Source organism: Carassius carassius, chromosome 2 (assembly GCF_963082965.1).
Source record: "Carassius carassius chromosome 2, fCarCar2.1, whole genome shotgun sequence".
NCBI lineage: Eukaryota > Metazoa > Chordata > Actinopteri > Cypriniformes > Cyprinidae > Carassius > Carassius carassius.
In genome coordinates this window covers 10,684,727-10,698,839 of record NC_081756.1, presented here as the reverse complement: position 1 = coordinate 10,698,839, position 14,113 = coordinate 10,684,727, and the positions used below count along the sequence as shown (strand labels likewise).

General features: G+C 34.9%; 1 pseudogene; it reads right to left on the bottom strand.

Annotated features, from left to right (window-relative positions):
• Positions 1-11,806: 11,806 nt before the first annotated feature.
• Positions 11,807-13,774, bottom strand: LOC132102094 (uncharacterized; annotated as a pseudogene).
• Between the last annotated feature and the right edge of the window lie 339 nt (positions 13,775-14,113).

Sequence of the window (14,113 nt, the reverse complement as noted above, 5' to 3'; positions counted from 1 at the left end):
TTGAGGAGAATGAAATTATAGTTTTAATTCACAGATTTGCTTTTGAATTGGTTTGGAGTTAAATTTTCTGTAATGACCCAACCAGAGCCTAGTCTGGAATTTAAGTCTATCAGCCACATGGCATACAAACTGCAGTCCACAGACACTGGTAGAGCTTGAGATTTTGCTTATTTAAAGTCTTTACACTGCTAAGATGGAACATATGCATTAAAATAAAGCAATTAAATAAGACCTAGTTATGGAAATAAACCCATGTTGTGATTTATATGTCATTCAAGTGTGTCCTCTCTAATTAAAATAATCCTTAAACTATTGATGAAAGAAAATACACAATACACAGTATTTTGCCACTTGAAGCAGAAAATCCAAAGAAATAGTATTATTATGTATTTACAGAATGTACGTTATTATTTTAACACAACACACCACTAAGAACACACAATCAGAGTTTCACGTTTTGGTGACACATCATATGTTAACCAGTCTTTAGTGCTACACAAAAAATAATCTGTTAATTATCTGTAGATCATTTTATGGCAGCATAAACAACATGAGTCTCCACATCACTCATATTTCTCTCAGGTGTCCTGTTCAACTTTTTTGCAAAACTTACTGGTGCACAGTGCAAGTCTGTATCTTGATGCTGGAGGAAAAAATAATAATTTATTATATATATATATATATATATATATATATATATATATATATATATATATATATATATATATATATATATATATATATAGTGATGTACAGCGCCCACAGATGTGCTAAACTCATTAAAAAATGGGGTGTCTCTACAATTCATACAAATTTTTGACATCTGTAACCCTCTATTTTTTTTCTTCTTTTCTTTCATGCTACAGTGGTTCTCTAATTTGATCTCTGTGTTTTCCACAAATGAAAGGTTTTTGTTGCAATGCCAAGTATTTATGTATTGTTCTCTAATTTTGATCTCCACTGTAAAAAATATTTATTGTGATAAAAGAATTAAATAAATATATAAAAAAATACCTTTTGCAAGTAATTGTGCATCTCTTCATTGAGACCCTGAAACTGGGCATCTAAGAAAAACAAGAAAATCAATCATTATTACAATGCCAGGGCACTTGTTTTGTTAAGATCTAATTTTTAAAGGTTTATTGTATATTTTATTGTGTATTTAAAGTTGTTAACATGCCCTTCTGCTTGTTTCTGTCCCTCAGTCTGAGTAAGACTATAACCACAAATACAGTGGGAAGCAAAAGAAAAAAGCCACTCAGAATCAGTGTCAGTGTATAATAGACATGGCAGGATCTCAAAGTTTCTTCAGCTGCCCCTGTTAAAACCATTCAAAAACAAAGAGAACAAGATCATTGCAAGCTAGAAATAAAAAAATGCAATGAATGTGTGCCAAATTTTAGTGCTAAATAGTAAAATGTATGACACATACCACAATCCACAGTTGCAATATCCTCTTCAAAATGATTAGTCTCTTTAAAGATAAAATAGAATACAAAGTAATTAAAAGTAACTGAATAATAACTACACGGAATATGAAAAAAATTTGAATTATAAAAGATACTGAGGGAATGAAGTTTTCAAAATTACCATTTACTACCACTAACTGTGTTTCGTTGTGAAACATCATGTGGTTTGTCAAAAAGCTTCCACAGTAAAATATTCCAGAGTCAGAGATGTCCACATTTACAATCTTCAAGGAAGAAAATGTTCTGTTCACTGACATCTCTACGTGATTCTTCTTAAAGCCATTCAAATATATGGAGTCCGCTGGTTTTTCACTCACATATTGAGTAGCAATGCAAAGCGGGAGAGAATCATTTGTCTTCTTGAACCAGGCTATGTAGCTGGGCTCTTTCAAGATGTTTGAACACAAAAGAGTGACAGTCGTCCCAATGTTCACAGTTTTCACAAAAGTTAAAGATGCTTGTTTTACAAAGATGATACCTAAAAAATAAATAAAAATAAATAAATAAAATGTTATGAGGGCAAAGATAAAGACTTTAATTCAGATTCAAAGGTAAGCTGTATTTTGCATTTACATTGCATCTAAACAATGTGTTGCACCGTGTCAAAAATAACTGAGCATGGCACAAAGTTACAAAGTAATTTCTATGATATATTTTATTGTATATTTTATATCTTCTGTGGAACTCAAAATAACATATTATGAAGCCCGTTGGTGAAAAATTGTACAGAAGAACAAAATAAGAAAATAAAATAACATATCATGTTGACCGTTGGTGAAAATTTTTGTACAAATTTTTTTTAAATAAATAATCTTTGAAAAATTTTACAGAAAAAAAAATCACTGAAACATTTCTTAATAACTACTTTTCAGTTCCACGAAGAAAAAAACAAGGTAACAAATATTTGTAACAACATAAGGGTGAGTAAATTATGACAGAATACATTTTTGGTTGAACAATCACATTAAAATTCTGAAGGAATTGAATATGTAAGTACATAATCATAAGCTAAATATATTAAGATAAAAATGTAATGGCAATGCAATTGCAAATTATTAATTTAAACAGATTTTATAGAACATTAACTTTATTATACCATATGGTACAGTATAAGTATATAGTAGCTATACATATTAATGTATATTTATTAAATTCATGGCAAACATTGTCATTCTGTCATTGTCCCAAATTCTATAGCAAACATTATAAAAGTATATTTACCTATTAAAAAGAGCATCAAAGGATGTGTTGCATACAAATTCATGTTTACATTCCAGTCAAATCAGCTCAACTGAGAAGAATTACATTCAGCTTTATTTATTTGAAGGGGGTGTGGCTTTTACACTGTACATGCACCCATCTGCATTAAAGCAGACTATAATATGCACTGTACAGAACTAGAGTGTCATCTAAAATTGATATTGTAATGTTAAAAAGTAATAAATAAACTCACTTCTTACAATCTTGATTTTTTTCCCTTTCATAAAACTTCTGATCTAGCTAGTTAAATAGTTGTCCGTTATTTTTAATCTTCTAAAATCAGTCCAATAATGTATTATGTATGACAAATTTCATTGTTATTCATTCCATTTTAAAATATCATATTCAATTCAAATGTAGAAGTGTAATGGCACATTGCTGTTGGGCGAGTCTTACAACAACAAAACTAAAAGTCAGTCAAAATGAGGAGATATTGCTGTCATAGTATCATGATTAATTTTTATGAACGTTTTTTTTATTTTTATTTTTTTTTATTGTGCATATAAACAGGAAATTCATAATGAGGAGCGCAATACCTGTAAGAAAAATATATATGTGTACAAGCTAAATAACAAAATTGTGCACAGTAAATGAAATCTGTGAATACATTATGTTTTAGAGGATCATTAAATAAGTTGTATTTAGCTTATTAACCTTTTTTTATTTTATTTTAAGAGATGCATTTAAGGTTAGCATAGCGAGTGTAGACCAACCACCCCTCAAACCGCATGACTGTGTTTGAGCAAAAGCAGCCTTTTGTCAAATAAAGTGTCAGGGGTTAGAAACAAAGAATCATTTCCTGTAGGGAGTGACAGGAAATAGCAGTTCAGTGCAGAACGAGTCCTGGTGAGGTGAACTTCAGCAGACCAACACACAAAGATTAAGCTTTAGTTCAGTTCTTAGATTAGCAATAGTTAAATTTTTTTGTCTACCATTACATTAGTGATAACTGTTATATGCGGTTGGTCTACACTGCACTAAAATGTACATTTTCACCTTTATTTGTATAACGCTTCATACAATACTGATTGTGTCAAAGCAGTTTTACAGGGTCAAACAGGGAAATAGTTTGTCAATAATGCAAGAGGTCAATAACAAAGAATAATTTTTCAGCTAAATTCAGTTCAGCTCTCTTCAAATAGTGTCTGTGCAATCAGTCAAGCATCCCTAACTAAGCAAGTCGAAGGCGACAGTGGCAAGAAAACATAACTACATCGGTGACAGAAATGGAGAAAGTAAAAATTGGGTGAAACCAGGTTCAGTAGGCAACTGGTCCTCTGGCCAGACAGGCTACAACACAGGCCAGTTGAGCAGAAAAACAAAATGTTGAGATGTAAAGTATGACTTCACAACATGTAAACCATAGAAACAGTGTTTTTTGACACATTTATTTCCAAACACTTTTTTTTTTGTCACAACACAAAAATCAAGCCGTTTTATCAACCAGTACAATTCCATTTTCTCTGTTGTCTGATGTTGGTAGAAGCAGCAGCATGCCACTTTATACACTTGTGGTTTTGGACTATGAGTCCTGCCAAAAAAAAAAGAAAGAGAAAAAAAAACAACAACGGCCAAACTGCAGTCACCCACTAAGATCAAAAATGGAAAGAATGAGATACCTCGCACCTCTGTGGTTGAAACTTTCCAATGAGCCTCTTATGACTGTATGATTAAAGCATGAGAGTGGCTGACTAAACTGCAATTCAAGTGATGTTTGACCTTCTCATGTTTTAGGCAAATGGCATTATAATAGGCCCACAGTGTGGTGTAACAATTTCACTCTCTTACAATTGCTATTGTATATATATATATATATATATATATATATATATATATATACATATATATATATATATATATACATATATATATATATATATATATATATATATATATATATATATATATATATATATATACATATATATATATATACATATATATACATATATATATATATACATATATATACATATATATATATATATATATATATATATAAATTGTTATCATTTATAAATTAGGTTATTATGAATTAATTAATCTAATCAAAGACAGGTGGAGGTGTTCTGTTCAAACACACCTTGACATAAGTATGATTTCAGCACCATGGACAGAGACATACCTTTTTTGGTAACATTTCACGCTTTATAGTTATAGTTTTTTTTACAGGAATAGTTCATCTCAGGAGAATTTGCACCACAATGTCTCAACACTCATATTCAAATACAAATTTTCAGTTTCACCCAGCAGATTTGGTTAATGTGCACTTTGTGTCCTTCAAAGCACATGAAAGCTCCCAGTGCACATAAATAGTTTGATTCATCTTAGTAATGTTATGGAGTGGATAATTTGACTTTATCAGGTTTATATATATACAAATTTTATTATTTTTTTTTTTTTTGTGAATATTTTGCCTTCTGGACTCATGGCAAAAATGTAGCTGAGGGCACTTTTTCACGAGACATGAAATACGTGCCAATAAGTACATATCAATGCAGTTTCCAAAAGAAATGAGCACTGAAGTGACCTCAGGAACTTCTGACTCCAAAGGAGGAGGTGGAGGCATCCGTGTGAACCATAGTATGCCTGGAGATCTGCCCGGAGGAATGCAAGATCTGACCACGGGATGAGGGTTTGGTAACAAGCTGGTGTTACTTGGACCCAGTGAGTGGCGCTTCCACACCCACCTCAGGACTCGGACATAAATCCAGTACTGAAGCATATGCAACAGGCTGAGCGGTGTAAGTGCCGCTGTGGCCACCATATGCCCCAGGAGCCTCTGACAATGTTTCAGTGAGACCGCTGTTCTGCCCTTGAAAGTATTAAAGCAGGCTAACACCGACCACGCACATTCCTTTGTGAGGCACGCTTTTTGACCGAATCCAACTCCATACCGAGAAAAGAGGTCCTCTGCATCAGGGAGAGTTTGCTCTTTTCCCAGTTGACCCAAAGGACCAACAGGCTGTGTTGCCGGAGCACCAGGTCCCTGTACTTGTACAACTGATCCCAAGACTGTGCTAGTATAAGCCAATTGTCTAGATAGTTGAGGATGCGAACACCATGCTCTCTGAGGGGAGCAAGAGCGTCCTCCGCTACTTTCGTGAAGACACGGGGAGACAGGGATAGCCTGAAGGGCAGGACCTTGTGCTGATATGCCCGTCCTTTGAAAACAGGGCATGGCACATGGTCTCTGGCGTGGAAGGATCGACATATGAAAGGGACCTCTCTCATGTCCTTCGCCAACAGGACTGCGATCTCTACCCGCAAAACAGGGGTATCGGATGCTTTTAGTATAGTGAAACGGATTCCGCCGAACTTGGGGGGGACACTGGGCGAACTGAATCGCATAGCCGAGACTGATGGTACTCAGAGGCCAGTGAGATGGGCTGGGTAGTGCTGACCAGTTACTTAGAAATCATACAAGCTGGACCAGCGAAACCACAGCCATACCGACAGTGGGACAGCGAGGTGGAACACAGGGACCAAACTCGGGCGGCTTGTGAGCGGGCCAGTGTGTGGTGCAAGGGATGGGTAGTAGTGATAGTTTTTAAATACTCTCACCTCTGTCGTTCTTTATCCACTAGGACTCATAGTAGTTCAGTTGTTTTTACTCGCTTTGGACAACCCAGTGGTTTTTGCAATTATATATAGGCCACCTCGTGGAAATAAGGAATTTCTTAATGAATTTGCTGAATTCATGGGGGAAATTGTCACCAATCATGATAAAATCCTGATCTTGGGCCGTTCAAGTGACAAATTTTCCTCCATGTACATCTCAGTGCTAATCAGGATATCAATTCATCTACGTATCACTTGGGTGCTGATGAACATCTGAGTCTGTTCAATGCAAACTGTTCTAATATTTTAAACACTGTTGCACCACTAAAGGTGAAAAAACATAAACACAATTCAACACCTTGGCAAAATGATTTTACTCTTTCTCTCAGACTGACCTGTAGAAAGGCTGAACGTAAATGGAAAAAAGACAAACTACAAGTGTCATGAAATTTTATATATCAGCGAGTTGCTAAAGCAGCAAAGTGTAGATATCTTTCTGAGTTAAAAAAAAAAATAGCCATAAGCCAAATATCATATTTTCCACAGTTGAATCGGTTCGTTGTCCAACTGTTAATCTGTTTCCTGAGGCATCTGTCTCTCTTTGCGAGGACTTTGCAAAGCATTTTAATGATAAGATTTTCAAAATTTCATCCTCGATGCCTCAGTCGGCATACAAATAGATATTCCAATCACCCTTAAAGGGATATTTGTGTTATTATCTACTTTTATTCATATTATTTATAATTTTTGTGCAATTGTTTATCTGTAAGTTGACAATTACTTGTCTGTCAGCTGAGTTTGTGGCAAAACCTTCTGCAGTGTTTCCTGTTGTTTATTTTTGCACCCCTACAACCTATTGAAGGTTTTCATTTTAAATAATAATAAAAAACACTCTAAAATCTGTTATATATAGGACAAGAAGAGTTCATATACAATATTTTTGTTTATTTAATGGTAAGTCAGTCTTTTACAGTCATAAAATACTCACATTCTGGAAACTTTTTAGGGCGTGAGAGGATTAGCAAGAGTGCACAATGGAATCTGTGGGAAGAAAACTGCTCAGTAGGCTGTAGGCTGCTCAGTTCATTAAATGACAACCCTACATTCATGTTTAAAAAGTTACATTAAAGGTGCCATGTGCAAAAATTGAGCTAAAAATATTTAAAAAATTACCTACACGCATCAAAAGTATGAGAAGAAATAAGGGCGATGATGTCATTAAAAAAATGTAAAGTTATAGTGCTGCAGAGATATCAACCTTAATTAGCAGTAGCATTACTAGCCCCGGCCCAACAGGTGTTGTAATACCAGTTTCGGCCATAGGAGGCGGTATGCGGGCAACATAACAACCAGCCAACCTGCAATACACGAATAACTCGCACGACTTGTGGGCGTAATCTAACCTGATGTCAATCAAGCGAAAGGATGGTTGAAGCCCTTGGCAAGAGACCACCACCCGCTACAGGGAAACAACCGCGCTCGGAAACACAAATCAAATCCGATAAGAAAAGGAGCCGAACCAGAGTAAACATTGGCACTGCTTTCAATCGCTGGAGACAACTGATGGACCTGAAAGAAATGAGGTTCGACACCGAACTTGCAACATTTCTTTTGGATTGGTAAGTTAGATGCTGTTAGTATTTAGCTAGAAGTTTGTTTTATATGTTTGTGTATTTTTTTTCGGGAAGTTATAACATAGAAATGTATCGAAGGCTGTTCTATAAACGTGCTAATGTTAGCGATGGCTAACCGTAGCTGCGTTTGATAATTAGCTAGCTATAACTTACCCATATTTTTATATCATAAGTAACCTGCTCTGTCTAGTCTGTTGGTCTCCGTGTCCTCTTTGCTTCGTGGTTTTTCTGTACGTGAGAAAATTGATGTGTTGCGTGAAAGCGTGTGAAAAGAGTCAATTGCGTGTGTCTCACGGTGAATGCTTGAGAGTTGGCAGCTCTGGTCTGATGTTGACAGAATGCTGTCTGTCAAATTAATTTAATTCCAATAGTGTGTATATACAACTCAATGTAATATGAACAAAACGAATATGAACATATTCACTGGTAAAGGTGAAGGGGAGTAGCTTGAAGATGTCATGTTTCAAAATCACTTGACATCACCCAACGTTCCTCTGGAGGCAAAACGTCCTCTTATAGCAGCGGTTCTCAATTCCAGTCCTCGCGCCCCACTGCTCTGCATATTTTGCACGTTTCTCTTTGTTAACACACCTGATTCCGATAATCAGCTCGTTTGAAATGAACTCCGTGCATGAACTGTTTTTCAAATGTTCATTGCTCCCTACTCTCTGAGCAGGGGAAATCTGTTGAAGTTTACCTCACATCGAAACATTCATTCACTGATTTGGGCTGTGCAGCGTCTTTAAACATGGACAACTGTGACATCATATACGTCTGTAAATCAATACAATTTAAATTCACGTCTTGCACACTTCAATGCACTTTGATTGGAACATATAGCTACGTTCGCTTCGAACTGGAATCATGGCTGAATATCCTGTGATGTCCACTTCGCAGGGCACTTATGTTCGAATAGAACAAATGTCTAAAGCGCTAAGAGAAACGTTCAAAATGTGCAGAGCAGTGGGGCGCGAGGTCTGCAATTGAGAACCGCTGTCTTATACAATATTATCAAGCTGCAGACTCGGAGCCTGCTGCATCTACAGTCCCGCACCCAGAGTCCCGCATTCTCAGACCCCTCGTTTTTCAAGACAGCGCCTCCTGCTGTTCGGAAGATCGTATAACACCCTTATCCAAATGCCATTGAAAACATCAGAATACAATATTACGGTCTCTTTTTATTTAAAGTTATCCAAATAAATATTTGCGTTTCCTGCTTAATGCATGTGCCAAAAAAAATCATTGTGTTCTCAAACTAATTACCCAGTATTTATTTTTTGAGCGTGGGTGTAATTGAAAGGAAATTACTGATAGGAAATTACTAAAGGAAATTGCTTCTTTTTAGCCTATACAGAGGTTGAGTTTTTGCCTCCAATAAGCATTTTGCCTCGTCTGTCCAGAAGGCAAACCTGCGCCCATAGCTTGCAAACAATAATAAAAAAAAAATTATAGGAATAATAATAAAAAGAAAAGAAAAGAAATTGTCGCTTAAGAGAGTTATTAAGGGTGTTTAGTTACTCATGCTAAATAAAATGTTGTATTGAAAAAATATTCAAAAGTAAATTAATTTAAATAAATTTAACTCATATATGGGACCTCTGAATAATATTTTACCAAAATGTACAATACTTTTTGACATACCCGTCAATTTGAAATCGTTCCATTAGCATAAGGCACCACCATTTTCTAATCATGGGCATGTCAACCTGAAAGAAATGCCCAGTTAAAGGTCATACTGTTTTCTACTTTTACCAAATAAACTTAAAGTAAATAAAATAAACATAAATTTCCTTTTTTTAACTTACCTCTTGGAAATCGAACTCGATGTCACAGACCATTGAGAGGGTGTACTGAAATACAGGAGACAAGCTGTTGTTAACACTGTTCACTAGACCTTACTTATAAACAAATGAAAGACCCTACCATCAGCACAAAAACACCACAGTCATTCCCTCTTGTCTGATGTGGCAAGGCCTATGATTGATAAAATGAGAAAGTCAGTTTAGAAATTAATAATAGATAAAAGGTACGGATGCAAAATAATAATTTGTGCAGTAGAATTATCACCGAAAAATCCTTTCCAGTCATTTCTGTCCAGATCCCTGGATCAATTTGGTTGGCAATTTGTCTGTAGACAAAAAAACATGAATATGACTGATCAAATTTAAATGACAGCTCATCTGTAACCTGAGAACAGTGTCAGACACACCATGCAAAACAGGCTAAATGAACGTAGCCAAAACATGCAAGAAATGGCTAGGAGAACATAGCCAAAAATTAGAGTTAAGGCAATAGAACATGGCCTTTAAACTTTGAACAAAGCTAATTGTATAGTAGAACAAAAGCTAGAAATGGCTAAAGGAACATAGCCAAAATTAGAGCCTGAAACTGCATGTCTAAATTCATAGGTGGACCTAAAAATTGCTCTGTATTCCACATCTCCAAAGCCGGATTCGTGCTCTGCATACTGAGAGTCTAAAAAGACTATCTCCCTTCAAAGTGGCCTCATAATCTATAATGTGTTAAGGTGTAACAAGATTTATTTCTAAAGTTCTTGGAAGAAGCATTGATGATAAGTTTAGTTTTAGAAACACAACAATTACGCTGTAATCAACATATCTATGAGACACTCAATATCTAGTAAGAAATAATTCCTTACACAGACAATGTAGTGGTCAGGGCCATTAGCTTTTGTCCATGCTGGAAAGACTATCAAGTCTTTCATATCTGCATCCTCCTAAAATTGATTTCAGAAATTATGAAATTTTTTAAATAAGAATTTATGCCTTTTTATAGTTTTTACCTCCCACTCACTATATACACTCACCGGTAATGCTGTAACAATGTTTGGGGTTTCCTTCCAAGTAGGAACAACATAAAAGTTCTCTATGCATATATCTTTGCCCTATGGAAAAAGAAAGCAAGCAAAAATGTAGGTTAATTCAGACACATGTATACTCTTTGAGAGTTTACATTGTAATATTTTATATACATACAATATTCCGAGCCATTTCAATAATAAGCTGCATGCAGGCGTTTCCAATCTGCAATAAATAATTAAATTAGTCACTCATTAGTGAATGTTTAAATACAAATATAGCTTTCCAAATGCAGACTGCTTACGTGTGAATCCATATCCCTCAGCAAACCCAAGCTCCAAAACTCCTCTCTAATGAGACACAATTTCTCCTCCACAAATATTAAATAGACTGTTCATATGTTGGTGTATCGATGAGCTATAAAGCAGTTTGATTAAAAAAGAAATCATTGAATAAAATTGACATATATATATATATATATATATATATATATATATATATCAATATAAACCAACCATCATTCTCTATCAACCCTTATTGTTAGTTCTTGTGATTTTCAAACACCACAATATGACGATACACATATAAATTTATTGTCATTAAGAAGATGCAAATGAAGCACACACTGTAACATAGAACATACCAAAACAAAGATACAAAGCTGCCCAGAAAAGAACACACAGTCTAACAGCATACATGCATGAATCCACAAAAAAACATGGGCACACAAACACACACTACCTTTCTTTCCCACAATTATCCTTACTATGCCAAACAAATTCTAATGTCTAACAATATAGAGTACAAAGCCTAAATAACGCAGTATTTAAACATTAAATTACATTTAAATATGGTCACCTTTAGCGATCATCTTGCAATTCATATTTTGATGAGATTGTTAACTACACTCATTTTATGGAAAAATCCTAGACATGATCCTTAGAAGCATTGTATCATTATAGACGACTTAATTGAAAACAAAAATCACAGTGTTGTCAGCAGTGAAAAATTAATTGCACTTTACTATACTGAACTGTACTTTGAATTTAATTTCAGTAACTAAAAATGGAGTAGAAATTACTGAAATTATTCTGACAAATTAAATGTATTGAGTCCAATGTGTTGTTATAAGACAATAATGAAAACATGTAAACATTGTAGAAGTTATATGCACATCTAAACCTGTGAATGTCACTGGTGTGATCTGACATGTGCGTACAGAGACTGGTCCTGACTGATCTTTGCTTTGGCTCTTCTAGTGTTCAGAGGTTTCTGACCAAAACTGATGGCTGCATAATTCAGGGTGTCTTCATTCTAATATTAAAAGAGAAAAATGACATGATATGGCATAATATAAACCAAAAGTCCTAACATTTTTATATTTGAAACTTTATTATTATAATTTTTTAAAAAGTACTAATATTTAATATTAAATTGAGAAAACAGTTAGCAGTCCTTTCTACATTTAAGATCTCAAACTGAAGAAAATAATGTACTTACTCGACTCTCTTGAGATGCAGGCACTTTGGAAAAATAAGATTCTTGTCATTATAAATGGCCATCATATGTAATTTTTAGTCTGTCAAATTTTACATTAATATAATAAATTATTTTATTCAAAAAGTCATACCTTTATTCTCACCCCTGCATAGTTTTATTCCCAGAAAAACAACAAGGGCCAAAAATATGATGTTTAAAATTCCAAGAGCAAGAAGAGATAGATTCACATCAACACTCTCTGAAACTAAGTCAAAAATGAATTTTAATTTCTTAGATAACTTTTTTTTTCATTTATAAGATCAGTTCATTACAACATACTCCGCTATATGAATCAATTTATTTTCCAAAGATGAAAGATTAAACCAAGCCAATTTAAACCAGGCATTTCATCTTCATCTTACCTCTAAAATTTAGTTCAGTTCCTTTTCCAAACAGTATCTCTCCACACGCGGCCACAGCGCAATAGTAAATCCCAGCATCAGAGTGACTGACGTTGCTCTTGAAGAGATTGTAGACACAGCTCTGTGTTTGAGACCCAGTGCTGTTCTCACACAGACCATTTCCCTCTCCTTCTGTGTAAAGGACTCCTTGAGATTCTCCCAAGCTTTGCGTGAACCAGTAGACACTGTGTTCTCCTGCACAGCTCTCAGTGAAGATGCTGCACTGCAAACTCACAGAATCCCCAGGATGAAGTGTGTCTATTGAAGACTGCTGAAGAGTTAGGTGTCTGTCCACAGCTGCATCTTGACAGGCGACATAAGAGAGAAAGAAATGTTATAGACAAAAAAGTCAGTTACCTCCAACCATACAAAGCTAAAATAAGCAGGGAAACATACCTTTGACAAGTAATCTGGTTCCTGCACCCATTTCAACGGTGTAATATGATGAGACTACACAGTAATATGTTGCGGAGTCTGAAGGTTTTGTCATTAAAATAGTTAGATTAAAATTATCATCTCCTTTAATAACATTAAAACGATTTGTTTTATCAAAGTCCTCATTCCAACTGGGTTGTTGTATTAAATATAAAGATACAATCTGTAAGTTTTTTCTATCAGCTGTCTGTTTAAACCATGCTGTTGTCGCTTGCAGAAGCTTTGAAATGGTGCAAGTGAGGTTCACATCTTCTCCGGCTTGAACTATTTTTTAATTATCCTCCTGAACAACTTCTGCATTAGAGGAGCAGACTGAAAAACAAAGCACACAACAGGCAGCTTTTAAGCTAAGTGTTATGTAGTGTTAAATAAGTTGTAAATTAATAGAATTGTTAAAAGACATTTTTACCTGTTGTTGAGGAGAGTGAAACAATTAAATAATATCTCATGAACAATCGTCTTCCAAAATGATCCTTGTGCTTTGAATTGCCCTGTAAAAGTGAATGGTGGGCACACTATCAATCCATTAAGACATGATAAAGAATAATGGTAGATAATAGATTAGACTAGACTGCAGTCTTACCATGTGTCCATCGGCCTCTGCTCCAAACAACTGATGCATATATGCACCTTCACCTTAGCTTTTATGCTTTCACACCCCTTGCCACATCAAAATGTCTAAAAAAAAATTCTAACCCAACCATTTTTCCGTTGCTCCAAAAAACATTTCTCATTTATTAATACACACGTTATACAAACTACTGTTTAGTTACCAGTTCATAGTTAACAGAAGCTGGCTTCTCTAAAACTGTCTGGTTAATATGTTGTTTCATTGCTAAAAATGCATTGTAGTTTAAAAGAGGAAAATAGCAGGAAACATGTTCCTAAGCATATAACTTTTAAAGGGCCCCATATAAAAGTTCCTGTGTTTATTTAGTAGAAGTGATGCGAGCATCCAAGATATAAAACGTTTAAACATTTTGAAAATACAGTAG